The sequence below is a fragment of the Vicugna pacos genome, chromosome 4, assembly GCF_048564905.1.
Source record: "Vicugna pacos chromosome 4, VicPac4, whole genome shotgun sequence".
Lineage (NCBI taxonomy): Eukaryota > Metazoa > Chordata > Mammalia > Artiodactyla > Camelidae > Vicugna > Vicugna pacos.
The window spans coordinates 30,554,214-30,579,488 of record NC_132990.1 but is presented as its reverse complement, the minus strand read 5'-3'; the positions used below and the strand labels follow the sequence as shown (position 1 = coordinate 30,579,488).

At 40.8% G+C, this 25,275-nt stretch overlaps 1 long non-coding RNA gene across 2 annotated transcripts in view; it reads right to left on the bottom strand.

Annotated features, from left to right (window-relative positions):
- The window catches only part of LOC140696030 (uncharacterized), a 50,050-nt gene that overhangs the window by 12,717 nt on the left and 12,058 nt on the right, over nt 1-25,275 (bottom strand). The window contains exons 3-5 of one of the 2 annotated variants that reach the window (XR_012071959.1): nt 22,350-22,418; nt 17,150-17,254; nt 1,251-1,394 (exon numbers count right to left, since the gene is read on the bottom strand). This is a non-coding gene — a long non-coding RNA (uncharacterized lncRNA). Of the gene's footprint in view, nt 1-1,250; nt 1,395-17,149; nt 17,255-22,349; nt 22,419-25,275 lie in introns of those variants that run through there. The other variant, XR_012071958.1, reaches the window with a different exon arrangement.

Genomic DNA, 25,275 nt, shown 5'->3' with positions numbered 1-25,275 from the left:
TTTTGTCTTACTTAAGAAAAGTAACACTTCAATTTCAGACAGTATTTGGGAGAAACAAATGGAACAGATTTCTTCCTCAAAATCTGTCAGGTCACCAGGTCAGGACTTACTAGACGTGGGTCCACAGTTAATTTACGTTTTCTCCTGTTACGGAAACGTTTCTGTAGTGCAAATGAGGTAGACAGTATACGAAGGGAGATGGCTGCTGCTACGTAACTGCTTTTGACTGCCTTTAATAACATACGTGGTGACTTTGTGATAATAGCACACTTACTTTCCAAAAACCTCAATAGCTAAACAAACATGAGGAAAGCAATGTTGAATCGAGAGAAAGCTCCAGCCAAGGGTTCAAAAAGCCATGCGCTCTTGAGAGAGTCAGTTTCATCTCCATGGGCCCAATTTCTTATCTATAAAGTAAGAGCCTGGACACAATATTTCAGAAGGCAATTAGGAGAGTGTGGAGGTTAAAAAAACCAATATGGCTCTAACCGAACTCTACCAATTGCTAGCTGTGTGGTTATGGCACACAGACTCACTGAGATTTATCTACAGAAGGATAAAAATAGTGCCTAACTCATAGGGCTGTGGGGAGGGGTAAAATGCCTTGCAATATGGGTATGTGTGCCTGTCTGTGCGTTTCACAAATAGAGAAAACAAGGAGGCAAAGAAGGGTTGGGACACTGTGGGGCAGTGACGCAACCCTTTGCAGTCACATTGGAATCTTTGCGCTGGGAAATTTAATGCTGTCTCTTGGAAGGAGGCAGTGGGTCCTAGATGCCCTAGATCTGTGTGATGGACTTTACCCAATTATTTCTAGTAAAGACGTTCTCCAAACACGTAGGAAAGGAAACATATCCAAACCTAAAAATGGTGATGAAAATTGACTTTCCAGGGGGAATAATTGGGGTATCAAATAATAGTGTTTACAACACAGTAGCACATGCTTGCTGGATGCAGAAATGAAATCGTTTCTGGCTGGATATGAATACTCATTACCACTGGCTTGGCTTTACCTTTTAGTAATTTTGGAAATCAGTGGTGGATGATGCAGCCCGTCATCCGTTCCTAACCTCTTTTTGCTGGAATTGGAGGATTAGATCAGCTTAACCAACCTCTCATTAAGAGGCTGTGAAATAACCACAAACAGAACACAATGAAGAGAGATTTATCCTGGATTAAGAACTGCAGACCATACCTCCTTGGAATTGCAGGAAATGATTCATAGTTCTGGCTGTGGGATTTTCAGAGGGTTCAAGGGTGGGGTTAGGAGGAGTAACTCATCCAACTGCATGCTGCGCTTCTCGTGGTGAAGTCATAGATCATGCTGGGCTCATGACTTGCTTCTTAATGAGTTGGGTAGTTAGAGTGGCCGTCAAGTCAGGAAGAGACTGGGGCTACAATGGAATATTGGACTCTTATGGACAGGACCTTGCAAAAATGAAAACAGAAAACCCCTTTACCCCCTAAAACTCTAAACTAGGAAAAAAAAATCTCCATTCTCCCTTTCCTGTCCAACTCTCTCATGACTAGACATCCTTTGAATACTTCCCCCATCCCTGAAATCACAAAGTTAGATGTTCATCTCCTTCATGGCTGTGAAAACTGGTTCTTTCATCAGGGGAGGAATGGAATAGGCCCATTAGTATGTGTTTACAGCACTGAGTTTTATCATTATCATCATTATAATGGCCTTCCTGTCTGTTCAGAGTTTAATGTTTATTGAAACCACTTTTAGTATCTTAAAAGTCCTTTCCTTTAGCACAGCATTACAAAAGGACTTCCTCTACTTGGCAGTAAATGCTAATTATCTTCACATGTATGGAGGTGGCCCAGTACATGGTTGGACTATCACAGAAGAAAAGTAATACCTCAGTTTGTGGTTATTGATTCAGCTTTGTGATGTTGAAATCCTCTGTGGCTTTATTTCTATATGCAGTTGAGATTGTCACGAGGCCTGCCCATATTCATATATCATCTCACAGCTCACTCAAGTCATTCTAACAAATGTTTATATTATTGCCTCACTTTCTCCTGATCCTGGAACAGATTGGGACATCCATCCAATGTTTCAGCACATTCCTGAGTTACCACTGTGATGGAGTGTTCTTGGAAGCCTTCAGTTTCTTGCTTCTCAGGACCTTGGCTACTTTCCAAGGAATGTGCCTTTGGAGAGAGTCCTTATCAGTCCTGGGTTAGGTCTTTCTTGTCTCTACCACCTTGCATATCTAATTCCTTCTGACTCTAACCCAGATGAAGTTTGCTGCCCACGTATGTCTAAATAAATCCAAGATAACTTTTGAATAGCACTTTACATGTTTCATAGCACTTTCTACAGGAACTCTGATACCTAATAGTTTTACCAGCTTTGACTTTTTTTTTTTTTTTTTTGACACGGAACAGGCTGGAGAGTGACTGTTTTCTAAGTTGAAGTTATATTCTTGAGGCCAACTGTGGAACTGTTTACCCTGGTTGTCTTCAATAACAGCATAGAGGCTGGGCAGACATAGTTTTGGATCTGATTGTAGCCAGGAGGGTAAATTAGTCTTTTCAGAGCACATATGATCTGATTTTCACATGTATCTTGAGGAACCACCTTTTTTTTTTTAATTTAAAAAGAAAACCAATCCAATGGATCTGTATGTCTGCATTTCTGAGTGATAATGTAAGCAGATACTTTGTTTAGTGTATTGGGATTCAATAACTATCCTCATCCCACAAATATCTCTCCTCTTTATTCTTGTATGTCTTAGAAAAATCAGTGTGGTTATTTCTTAAATCAGTATCATAGCTACTAAAATCCTCCTCTCACTCTTATGATATTGAGAGTACGCTCTTGTATTATTACTACTCATTATATTTCAATAAAAAAGATACTGAGCAAACAAGAGGGCTTTGCATTTTTTAGGAGCTTCTACACCCTAAACATACAAAGTTGCCCCATTGCTATTCATCCAAATCAACTGCAGGGGTTCTCTGAGTTTGAATTTACTGTTCATTCAGAAATCACATTGTAAGCACTCGCTGCCTCAATCAAGCTTCTGGGTCATTCTGCTTGTTGGGCATGGCTGGATGCAACAGACTTGTGAATTAGGTGTGAGCTCTACTGAAAGTCCTTAGGGCATATTTTACTGTGATTGCTCATGCTCTCAGGACCATTCTCTCTGGGAGTTCCTCAACTCAAGGTTTTGACACTAGGGGGAAATCTGAAGACACAGTGTTCTAAAAGTCTCAGGCAGGTTAAGGAAGATCATTCAGCTGACTAGTCGCCTAGTCAGGACTGGACAGAACAAATATTTAAGTATTATCCTGGTGTTTCCACTGCTCTATGCAACCTCTTACATGTTCTTATGTGTAAGAACATAGTAGCAGTTCTATGTTATTTGCAACTGTAAAGATAAATTCAAAACAGATATTCTTCTGTCAATGTATGTGGCAAAAAGCAGTCATCAGCGTATAGCTAAAGTTAGCAGTGTTCATTCTTAAACCTGTTCTGACCCTCACGTTTGACTGAGAACCTTTGCTAAAATAAAGCACCCTCATTCTTGAAAGAAGCCTCATTTCTCTGCTACATTCATTTCTTTGAGGCCCACACTTAATTCCATACCTTTTGAAACTGTATCTAGATGAGATTGAAAGTCCACTGGAACTCATAAGAACGCAGAAATCCCTATTCTAATACGTCTCCCACCTCTAAAACTTAATTCTCTAGTTACGAGAAATTCTTGGAAATGTAAATTTACTTCAATATTCCATTTCTGTAACACTGAAGATTTTGGATTGCCCATAAATTTCTAGAACCATACCATCTACTCCTCTCGAGGATTTTAGGAATTGGCCCAGTTAATTTAGCCACACTGGGCACCACCTTTCCTCTGTTTCTCTCCCAAGGGCTGACCCAAGGTAGGCTAATCTGATTTCTCCCCCGTAGCAATCTAGAATTGGTACATAGGGGCTCTAGTTACCCTCTTCTGGGCTTTGGAGCTGGGAGGTTCACCTAGCCTGGGCTAGGATGACCATTTTCTATGAAGTGTACAAGAAGAAAATTGTGTTGGCAGAGAGAGAAAAAAATAAAGCAAACAGTATTCAGAAAGCACAGATGAGGCTCGTATGGTCCTAAAGAGATGGAAAGAGGTAACTTGGAGTCCTGACCTTCCGTTCCTGGTTCAATAACCACATAAAGTGCATCAGTATTTGCTCATAAATCCCCATTGGGGCTTAATTTAGTGTGAGCAGCATTCGGTTCTTAGAAAAAACAAAGCCAACTCAGTTTAAGACAAGGGCAGTTCCCCTCCTGTACCCAAACAGCAGGCATGGCTGCGGAAGAATGTGAAGATAATGTGACAGTTCTCAATTTAAATTATACCCACAGATCTTGAGTGAGGCTCCAGTGCTGCCAAGCATGCAGCTCTGTTTCCCTGAATCGATTTATATTTCATTCTCCAAGTCAACCACTTCATGGCTTCTCCTCTTTCCTCAAGCTTTCAACACTCCCTCCCCTTGTCACTCTCATCTAATGACCCGGATTTTTATTCCACTGGGAAAACAGAAGCAGTGAGGAAGGAATGTTGTCATCTTCTCATAGCTGACAAACCTAGCTATCTACTTGTACACGTGCTCAGGTATTCTGCCTTCCCTCCTGAAAAGTGATCACCTGCCCATATGCCTAGTAAAGTAACTCCTCTTCATCTGTACTTGGTTCCGTTTTTCTTTGCCTGCTCAAGGACTTTGTTCCTTCAGTTATTCCCCGTTCCTTCTCTTGCATCATTAATTTTTGCCTCTATCCTTAATCAGCCTCCAAAGATACCGTGAGTTCTCATCTTGATTAATACACAGATGAATGAAAATCTTCTTTGATGCAGGGCACAGCCCTCACTACTAGTCTACTTATCTAAAACTTCTTATAGCAAAAATCCTTGCAACAATTGTTCCTCCTATTTCCGTTTTTGGTTTTTTTTTTCTCTTTACGCCATTTCAGTCAGGCTTTTGTCATCACCATAAATGTCTTACTCCCTTGAAGATCCACAGTGATCTCCACGTTCTCAAGTTCTATGGCCAGCTTTCAAACTTCATTTTGTTTGACTTTTTACCTGCATTTGGCAGAACTGATAACTTATTTCTTCTGCATGTGGTGTCCTATCCTCCTGGTTTTCCTGTCTTCTTCCTGACTGCTCTTAGCCTCCTCTGCTGGCTCCCCATCCTCTTCCATACTATGTTTCATTCATCTTGTGTCGGTATTACTATGCTGGGTTGCTCTATTGTCAGCTTGGTTAAGCTGGGAACTACATTTTCCAGGATCGCCTTTCTGCTATGGCTCCAGGTTAGAGCTGCTCAAAAGAGGAACTTGTGTGGGATTTTAAAATGGCACTAAAAAAAGAGACCTAACTCTCTGAAGAACTTCAGGGCCTGATACAGTGGTGAAAAGACAAAGAAGTTCCTGGCAGATTCCAGCTTGCATTTGATTCTGCCTCCTGACTTGTGGGTCTCTTGACTAACAGTGGTCCCCAGCATGCTACCATATGCTTGGCTGTAGATGTACCAAAGTGGTAGTTACACAGGTGTAGTAGCTGCCGTTCCGCACGAAGAGGAGTCCCCATCTGGAGTTTCACTTCAGTGATTGGATAAGCCTAGTTTAATCACATTTCCGTTAAAGCTCCATCTTGTCTACTGATGCCAACGCTATGAGGAGATTGGCTAGTAACTTCCTCAAATCCTCCAGTCCCTCTCCTCAACTTTTACTGCTCCAGCTCCTCCAACAATTGTGTAGAGTCTAATTCCTATAATAAATCTCTTATCCTATATCACTCCTATTTGAACCCTGAGAGAAGTGTTGGTATTGCTAGAAGTGGTTCTAGAGAAACACAGCACTAAGGATAGCAATTTGGCACTAGAACTCTGATCTGAGTAGATTGAAAGGCATTGATTAACTTGTTGTCAGCGGCTAATGGGACACTTGTAGCCTGTGTCAAGCAATAGCTATTGTCCCAGTTCTGAGATGAAGGGCTGTGCAGATGACAGACAGATCTTGGAGGATGACAGTGGATTATCCTAAACTTAATCAGATGTGGAGAACTCCATCTGTAACTTGTTACACACGTGGTATCTTTACTGGGCTTATAACACATCCCCGAATCAGTATGCATCTAGCAACGTGATAAATACCTATAAGTAAAGACACCAGAAGACGTTTGCTGTCAGCTGGTGGTTAGCAATGCACTGTTCCATCTCAGGATTGTGTCAACTCTTCATCACCTTTTCATAACTTTTTCCTCAGGAATCTCTCTGCTTTCTGATTCCAAGAGACATCATGCTGGTTTACTATGTTGAGGACATTATGTTCCTTGGACCTATTGAGTGGGAAGTAAACATTTCCCTAGACATATGTGTGCCAGAGTGTCGAAAATATTTCTTACAAAAATGCAGGAACGTGCCAATTTGGTCAAGCTTTTAGGCATCCAGTGGTCTGAGGCATATCAAGATATCTGCTATGAGAGGGGTCATAGATATTCGGCATAGTATCATGGATTGCAGATATAACATAGGATTTACTGGGTGAAAAACTTAAAATCAGAGAAGTTGCAGAGTGTATGCATTCCCCCATTTTCTCATCACTCTGTAGCACAGGCTGAACATAGATGTCCTAGATGCACCATGACTAAAAGCTCAGCAGAGACTTGCTGTAGCCAAAAAGCTGCTAGATGTGCAAAAAAGAACTCCTGCTTACTCACCCCATTATGTAAGTTAGCCTCAAGGGGAAGGGAGTGCCAGGTTTCTTGTAGTGAAAAGAAGTAAAACAGGAGATCTCTGGGTCCAGGAATACTCTAGGGGAGATGCACACTGGAAACCAAGGTCTGCACACTGAGGGCTCAGGAAACAACCATGCCTGCTGAATGAAGTGCTGAAATTAGCCAAAGGCCTGATCTCTGTAGGCTGACTCAGTGGAGCTAAGCCTACTTTCTGCTCAGCTTCCAAAAGGGGGAAGGAGATGAGCCCCCAAGTCCATCTGGATTTGTCTCTCATCAATATCCCAAGGAAAGGGGAAAGCTGCTGCATCTGGCCCCTCTTCCAGTTCTACAGCAATACTTCTGATTGTCCATTTTGCGTAGGAGAAATGGCAAAACCTGTGGCTCTGTACTGATTCATGGGCTGTGGCTAATGGTTTGACTGGGTAGTCAGAGACTTGGAAGGAACACAACTGAATAATTGTATCAAATAGTCCAGAAGCAGTACATGGATAGAACTCTTCAAAATGGGTACAAAGTATTTGTGTCCCATGTGCTTGTTTACCAAAAAGCACCTCCTGCAGAGGTAAATCTTAATAACTAGGTGGACAAGATGACTCATGCTATGGATGTTAGCCTCTTTCCCTAGCCACCCTCTCTTTGCCTAGTAGATAAAGGTGGCCATGTGGCAGAAATGGAGGTTATTCATGGGCTCAGCAATGTGAACTTCTGTTCACAAAGATCCATTACTGAGTGTGCAACCTACCAGAATCAGAGACCAACACTGAATCTACAATATGTCACCACTCCCAAGGGACATCAGCCAACCACTTGGTGAAAGGTTGATTACACTGGACCACTTCCATCATTGTTCTCAGTGGAATAGACACATATCCTGGATATGAATTTGTCTTCCTGGCCTATGATGATTCTGCCCAAACCACCACCCATAGATTTCCAGAATTCCTTATTTAGTGTTACAGTTTTCCACAACATTACTTTTTGCCATGGAAATTATTCAAATATCATTTTCACTAGTGTTGTTATGATCCTCATCATTCTGAAGCAATCCATCTGATATCCTTTTGAAAACTCAGTTGTGGCACCAAATGTGTTGTACTACTTTGCAGGGTTAATGTAAAATTCTTTAAGATGAATATATGCTCTGAATCAGTGACCGATGGGAATGGTTCTTCCCTGTTACCTCTTGTGGTCCACTGGCAAAATTTGTTCCCACAGCTTTGGGCTCTGTTGATTTAGAGTTCTTACTGAGCAGTGGAAGACTATTTTTATTAAAGGGCACACGGAGACTCACTAGATTGGAAGTTGAGACTATTACCAGGTCGTTTTGGACTCCTCATCCCAGTAAACCAACAGGCAAAGAGAGACTCTTTGCATTGGAAGAGGTGGCTGATACTGACTGTGAGGAAATTGGGCTGCTGCAACACAATAAGGGCAAGGGAGAGAACGTCTGGAGAGCAGATTTCTGGATGCCTTAGTGCTCCCCCATGTCTTATGTTGAAATTAATGGACTACTACAACTGTCCAATAGAGGCAAGACTGCTAATGGCACAACCTTTAAGGAACAAATGTTTGAGCCACCTTGCCACTAGGCAAGAAATCATGATCATCCAAGCTATTTGATGAGGACAAAGAGAATACAGATGGGTAGTGGAAAAGAGACATTATAAATCCCAGTTATGATGGCCCAACAAGTTACAGAAGTCCTCTAGTAATTATTTCTTCCTTACTCTGATGTGAATATGTGTGTGTATATGTAAAACGCCATTTGTTTTCTTTCATTTTTCATTTTCCCTTTTTTCTCTCCAATATAAAGTGTAGTAATAATGTTTAATGCATAGATATCAAAGGAGGAGCGTGACACAGATAGAAGAGGAATGAACATCCAAAGATGGATAAAGAGATAGGGAACTTAGGGTATCCTCTTCTGGGGATGTTGTGCATTGTTGGTTATTTTAGGGATAGTTGCCTCATATTAGGTAGAAACATCTTTTGCCATTGGATTTCTTTGGAAATTAAGTGAGGTTAAAGAGGTTTATACAGACAGCAAGTTGACAGGCTATGGACTTATTTGGGTTGGTTAATCTGGGCAGTACATTTCCAAGAATCTCCTGTCCAAGTTACAGCTGGCCAAAACAAGAGCTTGTGTGAGATTTGGAAGGTGGAAAAAACATGCACAGAAACGCCCAGCTTGTCCTCATTCTCTCCTGCTCTGCATCCAACTCTTCTTTCCAACTGCTTGGCCTGTTATCCAAGCATCTCCACCAGATGCTTGGCTGTGAACGCATAGAAATAGCAGCTACACAAAGAACAAATCCCTCAGAAACTTCTGCTACTGGCTTCTGAGATTTCCCCAGATGCCCCAACTTGTCTACCTGCACCAGTACTTTGGGGAGACTGGTTAGTGACTTCCTCTAAATCTGCAATGTCTTCTTCCGGGCCTTTCCTTTCCCATCTACTGCCATAATTGTATAAGGTCTAATAAATTCCTTACCCCACACAAAGTACAATGCTTCTGGCTCCCTATCTGAACCCTAGCTGGTACAGAAACTACCAGAACAGCTGGCATGTAGTAGATGTTTGATGAATGTTATGTAAGTCTGTGTGTGTGTGTGTGTGTGTGTGTGTGTATGATGGGGCTATGTAAGTTGCTGGCAAATTCGTATTAGTAATGTAATGTTGTAATAAGTAATTTTGTTCTAATTTGCTCTGATATGCAATTAGCATGGGTAGAATTGAGAATTTATAACCCTATGTTTTGAGAAAGGGAGTTTGGAATAATTCCTGGACCTATTTTGGTGCAGTGGGGAAGGTTGTTAAATACTGCATGTTCAAACTTTTCCCATTTCAAGCTTCCATGTTTGTCTTGACTTCTAGCATTTTGTTGAAATCTAGACTGTAGAAGTCAGTGATGCATGCCATAAAATCAGAAAGGCATTGGATATCTGAATGACAGATTAGACAATGTAACAGCAACAATAAACACAATAACCACCATAACCAAAAAATAGAAAACAATAGAAACAAACACAAAATTCCCAGACTTACAATGTGTATATTTTCTGCAACAAAGCAAAATGAATTTTAAAACATTTTTACTGAAACCTTGGAGGAGGATACACAAAAATTTTTGGTGGGCGAAATATAAGAAATTAATAATATATTTATTTAGTCTGTATAGGCTCTTATGGGTATTTATATCTAATTATTGGGCTTCTTTTGATCATTTTATTTCAGAAAATAAAAATATTTATAAGGCTTCTCACAAATACATACAAGATCTCAGTTCTCCTGCTCAAATCTTTCCTCACAAAATTTTTAAGTTCCTTAAGACAATGATAGTAATTTCAGAATTTTCTTAAGTTTTACCCAACCCTGGTTCTGCCAAGCAGTTATGTTCCCTAGGGATGAAAATTTCCTCCTCTTTGACTTGTCCTGATAAAGTGGCAGACTCTACAGTAGGTGCTTTGTGTGCATTCTCTCTAAACTTCAAAACAAATGAAGGACGTAGGAAATACATTTCCTGATTTAGGATGATGGAAGTGAAGATCAGAGATTATCTAAATATGTATTCGAGGTCATGCAATGACATTATGAGTTTAACCTGGATCTACATTCCTTCCACTTGACTATCTTGCTTCCATTTAATTTTTCTATCCTTGCTTCCCCCACTCCAAGAACTGTTGCACATTCAGTTTTTATAGCTATTGCCAAATTGTGCTCCAGAAATTACACTAGTGCACATATATATATATTCCTACCAGAGTGAGAAAGTCTCTATTTCCCTACGTCTTCATCAGTACCAGCCAGAACTTCCATTTTTTTTTTTCAGAACTAGGATGTGATTATAAAGATGGTACTAAGGTGAAAGGTGGGAATCATATATTTAAAATGGTAAATTTCAAGCATTTGTGTTTGAATGTGTGAGTGTTTTAAATAAGCTTTGTAGACTTCTACACAATTGACTATAATTGTGTCGGGACTTAGATTCAGCTGGAGCATGAGGTCTTGTGTCCTGGAATTGGCTTCTAGGTGTCAGACAGAGAGGTGCAAGCTATTGGTGAACTGAGGCTTTCAGCAAACAGGAGGGCCTCAGGCTCCTCACTGAGAGGGCCCAGAAACATTCTAATCCTATTTTCTTAGCCTAAGAAATGGTCTTTCCACACAGCACAGCAGACAGTTGGCCCCACACTGTCATTCCTGTTGACTAAGAGAAAGATGTGTCTTTCTGAAGGCATGTGTCTTTGGTGAGGAAGTGTAGAATCCATACTGTCCTCCAAGCTTAAGGAGATTCTAGCTGCTTCCTGGAGCTGCTCATCCATAGAATCTGGTCCTAAGCTCTTTTATCTATCATCTATCTATCTATCTGTCTATCTGTCTATCTATCTATCTATCTGTTGTGAGAGGGATCAAACCATTTTATTGAGGAGATTTGGGGGAGGGGCTAAGGGGTGGGAGGAAATTAGATCTGATGTCCTCTTCTGGCCGGGATCTCTCTAGCTTCACCCTCACTGAAAAAGGGCCCTAAGCTGTTTTAAACTAAAGAACTTTCAATTTCCCACAGTTCTTTCCACCTTCTCCATTCCAGCACTGCCCGTAAATGCAAAGAGAGCTTGTAAATCTGACTTTTCTCTTCTTATAATACACATTTTTCTTTTTTTCTTTTTTCTTATCTGCTATAATTTCTGGCCCTCTGGGAAATAAATTTTGATAGTAGGAAGGTGGAGAGAGAGAGAGGAAACTCCAGAGTCTGGCACTTGTTTTAGTTAGGGTTTTTTCCAAATGGATGAGCTGGAGTAAAATAAGAACTTGGGTGCAGGCAGTTTACGTGGTAAGTCACCCCCATAAGCACAAGACAGAGAGTGGGAATAGTGACACAGGGAAGGGAGAGAAGATAATAAAGAATGCATTGATTAGTGAGGCTAATGCTATGGGCAACTGAGACTCAGTCCTACCAAGGAGTTTCTGAGAAACCATGTTGGATGTGCTTCAGAAATGAAGGATGGAAAAACTGAGGTTTATCCACCTCTTATTGGTTGAAGTTGCTGCTGGCAATGCTGCATCCTTGACACTTCTCTTATGCCCCATATGGCAGTTGGGTGAGTTCCTGTGGTGCTGTAGAAAACCTGAGGCCAGAAGCAGAGGGATGCATGCACGAGAGGTGTGTCACTATCAGCATGCCAGGTGACCACCACAACAGATGAACTCTGAGATGGCTTAAGGGATATGGGGTGAGGTCTTAAAAGTATCAGTCCAAGACCCTGAAGAGAAATTTCATGAATTTCTCATTGTTGTTTCCAGCCAATATAGTACACAGAATAATGTTGTTCTTGAAATACATATAGATTTCCATGGAGAGAGAGTTGGAAACAGAGCTTCAAAGAAGGAGAGGAAAGGTTTGGATAGTGTGTGGGTAAAGATAGGAACAGAAAGAAGAAAACAGAGATTACCCATAGGACTCTTTGCTTATAATGCATATATATCATTTGTGGCCATATTTTGTGGTCTACAGGACCTCCACATTTGATGGAGAAAATACAAACCTCTTAAATGCAAGGGGAAACTGCAGCTCCTGCTTGGAAGTTGAAAGAGGACTAGACACCTAGTTATTCAGGAAAGTTAACCTGTCTGTTTCTTCATCAGACGGTGTGAAACTTGGTTTGCGTGGCCCCATGTTCTGCTGAATCCTAGAGACTCTGTCCAGAAGGAGAGTGTCTCTCCAGTGGTTCTCAAGCCAGACACTCATTGAAATTGCCTGGAGAACTTAAAAAAATACTGATGGCTGGGCCCCAGCCCCAGAGGTTTTGATTTAATTGGGCTGGATACTGGGACTTTTAAAATTTCCCAGGGAGCTCTCATGTGCAGCTGAGGTGAGACTCTCTGCTGAGAAGCTCTTGAAGCAATGTTACTTCCTTTTATTTTCCCAATTCAAGAGTAACAACATTTCCATGTGGGAGAGCTGGAGTGGTGGGTGAAATAACCAAACCATCAAAACTTGGGGAGAACACAAGTCAAGGATGAAAGATGAGATTATTATGCTAAAGTGACTGTGGCTGGCAGAAGGGTCCCACGTACAAGGGAATAAATATGGATCTGGTAGCAAAAAAGAGAAGCATGTTCTCTGAGTCGTCCTCAGTTGCAATTATTTAATTATGTTAAACCGTCCAGGAGATCAACATGATCTGTTATCTCTTACTTTACATATTAAGGTCAGATATTCATTGAAATATATCGTGAGGATGATAAAATGCAGTTTACAATTCTTCCATTTTCACAATGATTTTTCCATTAAATGATAGATCTGAATGAAACTTTCATCCAAAAAGCTTTTTTTTTTAACTCTTAAAAAAAATGAACATGATCTGTTACTCTCAAGCTTCATTGTTCACCCCGGAACTTGAAAACCACGTCAAATTACCGGAGCTCTTAGCATGACCGTGGCCTGGTATTTGCTGGCTGAATTTGCAGATTCAGGAAGAGTATGATTTGCAGCTTAGTACAATGCTGAACTTCATGTGACAATAGGCATTATTGAGCACCTACTATGTACGAAGTTCTGTATCAGTACAGTAAGAATATCAGAGATAAACTAGATTTGGACGCTTTCCTTAAGGACCTCGTAAGGCAGGTTCACTTATTCATTCATTCATTCGGCCAGTCCTTGTTGGGCACCTGTAATATGCCAGTCATTCTAGACTCTGGGGTTACAGTAGTGAATGAAACAGAGTGCTCCCTGCTCTTATGAAACATATCCCACTAGAAGAAACAACAAACAAACTGATAAATACATGGAATATCAGAGAGTGATAAGCACAATGTAGGAAAATAAAGCAAAATAAAAGGAGATAAAATAACGGTGTAATTTTTTTGATTGTGTGGATTGGGGATGCTTTCTAGAGAGGATGGTTTGAGCAGAAACTGAAGTAAGTGGAGAGGGAAGCCACATGGACATCTAGGAGGGAAAGTGTGGTGGTGGTTCGAACGAGGGTAGAGCAGTAGAGGCGGTGAGCAGTGGTCCATTTCTGACATGTCTCAGGAAATACTCCATCCCAAAGTGGGATCAGCCAGGGTTCCTGGTGTGCATTCAGTCAATCACAGACCAGACTTTTTCCCTGAGTGGTGCCCTGTGCTCAGCAACACGTAAAAGGCTGTGTTGATTCAAGAAAGAAGGAGGTATGGACCCCGCCCTTACTGGATGCTGGGTGTTTTCACCAGGCTTCAAAACCTCCCTGAGCTGCTTCAACCTGGAAGTAAGCCACTTAAAATTAATTGGTCCTTACTCATACCTATACCCATCTCAGTGGCTTAGAAACAACTAATTTCAACCACAAATATTTATCAAGCACCTACTCTGCATCAGGCATTCTGTGAAGCATTTGGGGGAATCTAATTGCTAATTAAATATGGTGCTTTTCTTCCAGGAGTTTGTGATACCAAAGGGAGGACTCATTTCCATGGCTTTCCCTTCTTCCTTAGAGCCCAACGATAACATTCAAGGCTGCCCCTTTAGTTAAGGTTTTTTTTTTTTATAAGGGACAGAATTTTTATTTGTGTAGAAGCTCAGGTGAAAAGGGATTTATTCCAACAGTTTGCAATGGAACCCAATTGTAGAAAGCATTGCTAGTCCCTTGGGGAGCTGCAAGGCCTCACCGAATCTCTGTTTCTCGTTTTGCAGCTGTGTAGTGTCTTATCCCTGGCCTTCTCTGCACATCTGCTTTATGCTCTCTCTCCATTCTGGGTTTTCTCCTTTTCTCATGCCTTCCCATGGCCCTTTCAGGGCCAATTCAAAGTGGTCCCTTTGGGTGCATGGCTCTTCAGCTCATGTCTCCCTGTCTTGATCTTGTGTCCCTGTTCCCAATTCCCAGAAGAGAGGGTATTATTGGTTGGGTCCATTAGCTGTGATGTGGTTTGGGGTTACCTGATATATAGGACTCCCCATGTTGATGTATGAATATATCAGAGGATGTGAGCAGAGGTGAAATGGTGATTATCTCTGGCACCGTATTCCTCTGTTGTATTATCTTTAGTAAGCCTTTGGACAACCAGCCTGCTTCTCTATGCTTAGGGCCCAATATTTAGGATCCTCCTCCAAAGAGCACCTTTTGCATACCAGCCTCATCATCCTTTCATTACATGGTAGTTCCCTTGCTTCAGTAATGGCTTCTTTACCAACCTACCTTTAATAGACAGGCTCCCTCATGATGCTGTATTGAAACATATTCCTTGACAAAAGAGAGGTTTCCCCACTGCAGGCAGCAAAACAACAGCTGCAGTGACAAAAATGACCATGGTGGTGCAGGTGGTGACAGACCAAGGCCAGTACTCAGGTTAGCCATGCCCACAACTCCATCTCATCAGAGGGAGATGTTAGGCTGTTGATTGGCAAGCATTTCAAAAATGATGGCCATTGATAGCAAAACCAAATGATTGGGTCCATATTGATTACTATGTATTCTCTATCCATGGACTCCAAGAGATCATTTTACCCTTTCAGCCTGCTCTTCCCCATGAATGAGTGTGTGTGTGAATCTACCTGATGTTAATGGCTGCTGAGGGAGTATAGGCTTGTGCTGAGAGGGAGTCGGATGAGGCTGGCTTAGCTGGCAGTGTGCCATTGAGGGGGGTGGATTCTGCTGAAGCTGAAGCCCTAGTGTATGTCATATTGGAATCAAACCTCCTATTGCTGAAAATCATCGTGCCTCTGATCTCAACACCATCAGATAAGCTGCCAGAAAATAACATCTTAGATATTCATTTAACAGGAGGCAGAGGTGTTGATAGAACTGTCTTGCTTTGAAAATTCCTACAAGAAGGCAGAGCCGACAAAACTCTAGTAGAAGCACCAGAGAGACAGAAGCTAAAAAGTATGGCAGAAACAAAGGATGCGGGGATCTTTGAAATGTGTTCTCTTTTAAGAGCATTAGACAAACACATGGCAGAGTCTGCATACCCCCTAATTATTTTCTGGCCTCTGTGCTTACAAACAAGCACCATATGAAAAGTAAAGCATCTTCAGCTTGAGAAAAGGGAAAAGAATGATTATAAGAAAACACAGAGATGTTCTAGAAATTATCCTGGCTGCCTCTTGCCTTAAGCACCAGAATGATGCTGCTTCCTGGGATACATCCTGAATGACATGCAGGCTTGCCCTGTAGAAGCTGTACAGATTCTCATCGTGGCTGTATTCCATCCATAAGTCTCAACACGTGTGGTTTCTCTCTTAGCTCCCCCTGCCAGCATCCCAAGCCTGTCCTCATAATCTCCAATGTGAGTCATTGAAAAAGCTTCAGGGATCCTCTTTGCTTCCTTCACCCTACACACTGCTCTACTATTATCTCCTCCCAGCAGCATATTTATCACATTGTGTCCTTGCTGAAGAAGCAACAGAAATCTCCCTATTGCCTGTTGAATGGACTCTGAACTCTATGGCCTTGTAGTTGAGACTCTCCTCCTTAAAGCACCTTCTCCTGTGATCACACATCCAACCTCATCTTCCCTTCATACCCACATCGGTATCCCTGCTTCAGTCACGGGGCTTCCTTACTGAGCTACCTGAATAGAGCGCTTGTCGTTACAAGTAGGCATTGGCATCTACACTGTGAAATACTAGAGAACATTTCTCTAGCCTTTCTTTGATTGAATCACCTATTATTCTCCTATTCTCCCTTGCATGTGGAATTTATTTTTATATAAATAAAGATACCTGAGTGGCTGGATATTTATTTATTGGAATGCATGCTAGTCAATTTTGATATGATCTGAAGGAGTTGAGATGTTGACTGGGCAAATACCACCACCAAAACACTGCTTCTATTTCTACATGTTTTTCCTACTTCCATGTCTTTATATATAATATTCCATTTGTTCGAAAGTGTCCCTTGCATCTTTTCTGACTATGCATCCTGATTCCAACTGACAGTTGCATTCAATCAATTGGCTCATGTATATTTGTAACCTGTGCTTACTTAGGCCCACATCAGCCAAGAGCTTGAAATCGGATCACACTGACAGTTAACATGTATGTTTTATGGGTCTTGTGCTACCAATTAATGCAGGACTCCTAGGTCCAGGAAAAGCTGCTCCTCCCGAGGAGCCTCTCCAGTGTTCTCAAAACCAAATTTCATCAATGACAATCTCCTTTCCCATTCTGGAAGCCCTCTGCTAGATGCTGCCATGTCTTTCAGGTACTACTACCCCTTCTGGAAACCTCTGTTCCTGCCATGCACTGCTGCGTAAAGTGGAACGTTGTGCTTCCTCCAGGTTCTCTTGCTGCTCTTGACAGGCGGTACCCTCCTCCTCCGGGCTCTGCCTTTGCCACTACTGGTGTCCTGGAGAACTAGACGTGCCAGAGCCACAAACTGTCTTGTGCACTGTTGGAGAAAATGCCTAATCCCCTGCCATTTTGTTACCTTCTCTTAGGAGAGTGCCAAAACAATGTGGCTCTTGTTCCAGAGTCTTTCTTGTTGTATCCACAGCATAAATTATCACAGGACTCAGACGTGATCCTTGGGGAGCTGGAAGGAAGGTACATTTGGATAAATAATCATACCCCCACATGGGACCAGGCCTATCTGTCTTGACTCCTTTTCTCTTAGGGTACATGCTTTTCAAGAAGGTTTTCTAGTTCCTCACAAGAATGGTCTTCCAGTGACCTGCTCTACTGGTTCACCTCATTTAACCAAACAGGTCACAATGCTATTTTTGGCACATCATGCAGTAAGACTAGGGCCAAGCTGTATATTTATTTAATGGCTTTCATCACTAAGTTGCTGTGTGACTGTAGTCACGTCACCTAACTTCCCTGGGTCTGAGTTTATTCACCTAGATGAACTCGGAAATCTCCCTAAGTGCAGAAATTCCTTACTTTTAGACATTTGAGTAGTTTCCTCTTCTGGGTATGACAAACTAAAACCCTATGAGATAACTGCTCTGGGCAGAAAAACAACTACACAATTTGGTCACAACACAAAAAGCAGCTATCTGATGGTGCTGGAGAATGAGTAGAAGCAGACAGATTCAACTGGGGAGTGTACTCTCAGAGGGAAGGAGATGGTACACCACTCAAGTCAGTTCTAACCCCCGTTGCTTTTAGGCTAGGGCTAAGTGCAGCCCTTACAGGGCACAGAACCAGTGGAGTACAAGTGTGAAAACTGCCGTTTCCAGCTTGGAGAACAGGAAAAGTTAATGTGGGAAACTGAATGCTGAAGAGAATGGGGAAATCGCATAAGGGAAAGAGCCAATGAAGACACCTCTAATCTCTGTCTACCCACATCTCTGACCCCTGAACCACATGTGCATGGAACAGACTAAGAAGTTCATCCAAAGATAAAAAATCTGAACTGATACTGGGGTAGCCACCCTGAAGATACTAAAAAGAGGAGAGAGCTTGCAGATTCTGGTGGGAAGTTTATATCAATGTGGGAGGAGGTAAGATGGCAAATATATAGTAGATTCCCATATCTGGAGCTCTTAGATAGGGTTTAAATGCATTCTGTGCATGTAGAAAACTATAGAGAATCCACAAAAAGTTAGTAGCATCAAAATCAACTCAGTGTTTTTGCAAGATTCATGATGAATATACAACAATCAACTAGAAAGTAAAATTAAATAAAAACACCATTCACAATAACATAAAATACTTAAGGATACACTTAACAAATGATATGAAAAATCAGCACACTGAAAACTGTAAAACATTGCAAAGGGAAATTAAAGAGAAAAATACACACACATATGTATTTCATGGATTGAAAGGCTTAATATTTCAAGACAGTAATTTCCCCCAAATTGTCCTAGATACTCAATACAATGTCAAGAGGCTTTAAAAAAGAGACTGGCAAGCTGGTTTTAAAATTTATGTGCAACTATAAAGGACTAAAAAGCTTAACACTATTTTGAAAAGGAACAAAATCGGGGAACTTACACAAATGGATTTCAAAACTTATTATAAAACTACATTAATCAAAGCATTGTGGTATTGGTAAGAATTGACAAACAGATCAATGAATAGCATAGGGTCTAAAAATAGATGCACATTGAGATGACCAATTGATTTTCAATAAATGTTCCAAGGTAATTTATAGGCTTGAGTAATTAGATAGATTAACTAGGGTAGATTAGACTGTAGTGACAAATGAATTGCCAACTTAAGTGGCTTAAACAACAAGAATTCTATTTCTCGTCCAGGAAATATGTTTATATTGGTAAGAAATGAAGACCAATTCAGAGTCACACTGACGTTTTCAATATGTGGCTTTTAAGACCATTCTGAGCATCTCTGTGGACATCCTATTGCCTATCATTGAGCCATGGATGTAAATAGGTGGTGTATGTGGAAGGTTGTTAAGGGGCCAGCAGTAGATGATTTTATAGGTCAAATCCAGACCTCAGTTACATGGTCATATGCAGCTCTGGTGGAGGCTGGCATATATAGTTTAGCTGTATGCCCAGGAAGAATAGGAAGTACATTTTTGTGAATAGCTAACAATCTCTGTCACATATAGAAGGGTATGCAACTTAAATAAATAAATACAAATGGGAAAAAAAGGTAAATGATGAATGAATAACAACTACATCAACAAATGCAAAAGTTGTCATTGGACATGTGCTGATATAATTCTATAGGCATTGCTATCAGGAAGGTGATGTCAACCAAGTGAAGATGAGAATGATGGAATACAATAATACAATGAATCTGCATCTAATGCCACATTGTTTTGGTTTTCTTCTTAGGTCCTAAATCTAGGGAATGTATGTCATATAGAGCAGACATAAGTAGTGTAACTTATTAACAGGATGTAATCATGGTGCCTTCATAAGAATTGTTAGGCAACACAACATGTTATGCAGCCAACTGATACATAATTGATTCCTGAACAGAATCTGTCTTAGATTGCTTGTTTGTGGAAGGCCTTATAGTATCACTTTCCCATGTATACGAATGCATCAAGCACTGTCTCTAACCCCTGGTAGTCCCTCAGTTAGTGCTTGCAAATGAATGAATCCAACGAGCATTTGTTACTAGCACTCTTGGTTTTTCCCAGATTAACAAACTGGGAAATTACTTCATCTATATGAGAACGTGGTTTCTGTTTTACTACTTCTCTTTGTTAGAGGATAAAGAACAAAGTTAGGGAAAGAAAAAAACTCTAAAATGCCACAAAAAGAAATACAAAGACAAAATAAATCCTGAAGACCTGGTAATAATGAATGATGTCATGTATCTTCTGAGTATGTATGTGACGGTCGAGTGAGAAAGACCAGATAAATTCCAGGTTATGTCGAGGGAAACATGAGATCATAAATTTTTGTTGCAAAGTTTTATCACTGACTTCCAAATGAAAAATAATTTCTAAAACCCCACAGAATGTATTTTCCAATGCTTGATTGCTTTTCAAATCTTAAATATTTGGGAGAAATCTTAAAAAGACTCTAAAAATCTAAGGAAACACTGCCTGTGTTGGCTCAGTTTTACAAATGACATAAACAGTTGAGATAAAGCAACCACTTCCCTAAAATATTCATAGAGCCATAGACGCATAGAGGATAATATGGGAGAGTGCTATGGCCCAAACATAGGAAGCTGAAGAAAAAAAACAAATAAAAGCAAATTGTTTCTCATCAAGTGTTCCTATGTGTCAGGATATGCGCTTATTGCCTTCATATGCTTTTTCACATAGAATCCTCAAAACACCCATACAAGCTAGGTATTTAAAAAATGAAAACACTGGGACTCAGACAGGGTTCAATAATTTGACTGCTGGAAGTCCATTTCAGATTTGCCTGATTCCAAATTTCAGTTTTTTTCATGAAAATCTCAATGTACTAAAATGATAGGTTATTTGTCTTTACCTTCCTATGGAGAGAACACTAGACAAGACTTCCTTCCCTGTTAGGCTAGATCGAGTGTAAACTGAATGCTTCCCCATTTCTGCCTAACCTTTCTCTAAACTTCCCTTTATCAGACCTGGCTCCTTTTGCTCAGGCTTTGCCTGACAGGAGTTGGGTATCTTGCAAGCTGTCCACTTGAGATGTGGTAGGGAATCTTCAGATGCCAAAGTCACCACTTCTCCCTATTACATTGGGTGCTACAACTGAGTGCCTGTGGTGTTTTTATGATCATTCTTACACCATTGCTTTTCTCAAAAAAGAGTTAAGAGGCATCTGGGATATTTATTGTTCCCATGTTTCTATTAAAAGCGGGAAATGAAATGCAGAATGAGGAAGCTATGAGCGTTCCACTCAGCTGGCCTCGTTCATTTATGTTATCTGCCTTCCCTGAAGGCATCTGAGTTTGTGATTTCAGGGATAGAAACATTCTGTGAGCCTTTCAAGGTGGAAACTAGCCGATCTGATGAACTTATCTCTGTTCATACAGTGAGGTTTAGGACACTCTCTGCCATGTGTGTTTTAACAGGTTTTCTTCTTTTTTTTTCCCCCTATATTTCCTGTTTGTTTTCTAAACCAATAGTGCCAAATCCTGGATCATCTGGACTAACTGTATCACATCTGGAAAACTGGTCAAAAATATAGATTCCCTTTGCCCTGGCTCTAGAGAGTCTGATTCAGTAGGTCTAGGATAAGATCTAGGAATCTGTTTCTTAACAAGTTCCCCAGGTGAATCTGATGGGTAGCTATGTTTACTAACCACAGGCAAAGGGACAACTCAAAATGGAAGGACACTTTAGGACAAGTATTGGGCTGGTGGAGAACATTTGGGGGGAGTCAGGACATCACAGTACTTTTATGAGTTGCACTAACTCAGACTGCCAGGTATGTTGTATGAGCCCTAGTGATCAGTGTATGTGATGGACACCATTGTCAGATTATCCTATTCCCACACCATGACTCCACAACCCAGGCCAGTTAGGGTTCTGTTTCTGCAAATTTCAAGAAGCAGCAGATGCTGGTGGCTTCAGAAGAATACACAGCTTCCCAAAACTCTCACCTTACAAACAGGGACTTAAGTCTTAAGAAGATAAAATTTTCTCTATCTTTTGCTCTAATAAACAGAGTACAAATCTAGGGGCATTAGTTAGTGGACAAACTCATATCATTGCATAACTTCTGAAGTTTTTGCCTTTTATTTCCCATCTTGAGTTGGCCTTCATTTGGTGTTGAATTTTAGTTATGTAGGTTCATTGTATATGCACTCTAGATTAGCAATATTAACCACTTTAGTTTAACTAAAACTGTAATTAAACTATTTAAAATGCTTGGGGTTAATTATATACACTTAAGATTTTCCTATTCCCCTGGTTAATCTGTTACATGTAGCTAAAAATATGGAACACACATTTGAACTTTCACAACACAGCTGGACACAGAGAAGGTAATAAAAAATAAATTATACTTTCTACCAGGAGAAGGGTTAGTTTGAGAAGGTGAAGCTTTAGGTATTAATTTCCACCCTGAGTAAATGTTTGACTAATGGTTGACATGCAGGAGATCTGTATGAGTAAAGACTTTGAACACACAATTTCATTTGGCTACTTTGAGGTGGTCATGGTTTTGGTATTGTCTTGTCTTTCAAGGCCAGTGGTACCCAGGAGTTACCTTGGAGGATAAAAGTCACAGTACTCAAAAGAGATGGAGGTTTTAAGTGCTTACTTTCTAATGTGCTCCATTCCATTTTTGTCCAATGTGTAGCCTCCTTCCATCTTTGGGGGGAAAAATTCACTAAATTGAAAAGAAAGAGAGCCATATAAGACCTTGTCCAGACTCCCTCAAGAAGCATTCATTCAAAGTTTACTTTTGGGTCCAAGGTTGAGGCTTCCCTGGCATTTGCTCTGTAGTGTTGTTGCTTTTGTGTGTCATTTTATAAACAAAACGGTGTACTACAGAGTACATTTGTCACAAGAAAGACAGGTGCAGAGGCACAGAAGTGGATTTCATTAAGTTGAGAAGCTTTCTCTAAATTAAGGCTTTTGCTACTGGTTTACAGTAACTCATCCACCTAAAATAACTGGAGAGGCAAAATTCACCTATGAAATGGCTTTACTTATTTCATTATATACTCCCCCTTCATCAATTCTTTACTGTACTTTCTGCTACATTTTTAATGACCTCAGTTGACTCTATAACCAAATTTCTTCACTAGTAAACATTTGAAAATTTCTGCTTTAATAGCCCCAAGAATGTACCTGAGATGGATGATAAGGTGGAGTCTGATGACTCCATAGGTCTGGGCACCAAAGTTCTGGGAAATAGGGGGAAAGTTATCCCAGGGTCAAATCCTGGCCAAAGATAAAAATGTGCTTAGCTCATACGGAGAACTGTATTAAGCTATCATCCTTTGATGGGTTCCACGGGAATAAACACGGATGGGTTTGCATTTTGCAGATGTGCATGGCTTCAGACCAGAATATTTTCTGCTTGCACTAGGGATATTTCCTGACTCAGTTCAAGACATAGGAATGTTGACAGGGAGCTCCAGGTGAACTATAGGATAAAAGGCCACTGGGAAGTTTTCTGTCACCATAGCCCAATGATTTCATCTACAGTAGAACAGAATCCATTCCTTTAGATGAGTACAAGCAATGAGGTTTTCTCTCCGGCCCATTTCTTTCTGCTCTTGTTTTTGGTACATGTTTGGGTATGTGTACACATGCATGTGTGTGTAGTGAGCAGACATATGTCTTGATACCAACAATCATCATGCCTTGTTAGCTCTGAAACTTTGTCCTTTGGCATTTGCACTTGGATGTGCAGATAGGAAGACTTGTCAAAACAGTGTTATCTGTCTAAATGAAGGAGTGTGTTAAATTAGAATCCTCAGTCATTGCAACATTCATCATCCCTCCAGTGCTGTACAGTCCGCACATGCACACAGACGTGTGGTTAGAACACTAGTGGTGGTTGAAAAGTATCAAGTTTCCTCAGAAAAGGGGAATTTCCTGACTTATTTCCAAACAGAAGCTTATTTTCTACCTCATATTAAGTAGCCAGTTTTACATGTAAAGCATTAAGGCCCCCAAAGTCAGTGATTCCCCCAGCTCAGTCCTTTACCCTCCACTTAACGTAGGCCACTGTTTCCTCCTCCAATCAGTACTTAGAGATACATCATCCATCCTCTTTTTTTTTTCCTTCCCCATCCATTAGTTCACTCTGCCCGGATTTTGGCATAGGTTCAGACATAGGTGTATAAATAATTCTGTTCAATTCCTTTTAACACAATCAGCATTTCCCAAGTGCCTATTTTGTACCAACCTTTGTGCTAAGCACTCTAGTCAGTATAAAAGTGAAGATTCATGGGCCAGATTTTATTTTCCTAAGGAGTCTCCAGAGATACTTTAAACTCTTAGTCAGATGATCAACAACATTTACTGGGCATCTGTAGGGTATAGAAATTGGCCAGTTGTATTTGTGAGGCGGATATTTCAAAGGCCTTTTCTAACTTACTGGTTATTTGTAAGACCTTTCTATTCCACCAAGTATTTGCAAGCATGTGGTGATATAACTGAGGGGGTTGAGAAAGGCCAATAAAAGCCCCTGTTTCAGAATTGCATGTGACTTAAGAGCTATAAAAATATAGCTTTGCTCATCACAGGGGCAGTTCAGCCCCTTGTCGTCATCAGCCAAGTTCTTGTGTTATGTTTGAGTTGTTCTCCACAGTAGTGGCAATATGTTTGTATTTGTTTATTCACGCTAGCTGACCTGGACCCCTTAATGGCAAAGAAGAACCACTTTTGAGATACCTGGTAACAGAAAGTGCATCAGAATGAGGGGGTTAGATTCAAGGACTGGGCTTCATCCATGTGATTCTCTGATCAGTTAAGCCATATAGTGACTTGAGACACAAAAGACACATCTAAAAAGTATCTCAAATAAGGATAATATGAGAGTATAATAGGACAATGTGAGATGCTGACTGAGATCTTTTCTTTCCTTATAGAACACTGAGGAGTGCAAAGATTATAGTAGAAGTGGTACCCTGTAGAGAACAAAGCTATTAAATTCTCCAAGCCTGAGTTTAAGAGAAAACGCCTGGTTCTTCTGTGAGACTCCCACTCAGTTCCTGGTGTAAGCAGAATTAAACTTGTTTGATGGTCTTTGACAGTGGGAGCAATAAGTGGGGGACTGGAAGAGTCAGGGGAATGGTGTTCATGTGGAGAAGGAAGGGGAAGAAAGCAAACCACTGGTCTCTTTCCCTCAATCAAATGTAATTTGAGGTTGGTGAGCAAGTAAAAGTATTCACAACATTTATGGGTATCTGCTGTAAGAGAAGACTGTCATTCGTTCCTCATTGGGCTAATCAATAAGATGCCAGACTTCCTGATGTGACCTGACGCTCCTGGAGTGAGGAAAAGAGCACTGTGGAGAGGTGGATTAGTGATAAGTCCAGGCAGAGTGGTCATGGCTCACTTCTTGAGTGTTTGGTTTCGGAGAGGTATGGAAAGTAGACTGGGACAAGGGAAGGAGGAAGAGAAAAAAAAAAACCCTTCTTATTGGGGAGCGAGCAGGGAGCAGAGGGAAAGGCACGGTAATGCTGCTGTCTGGAGGAGTTTATTAATATGGGGATGGCTGCATGGGATTG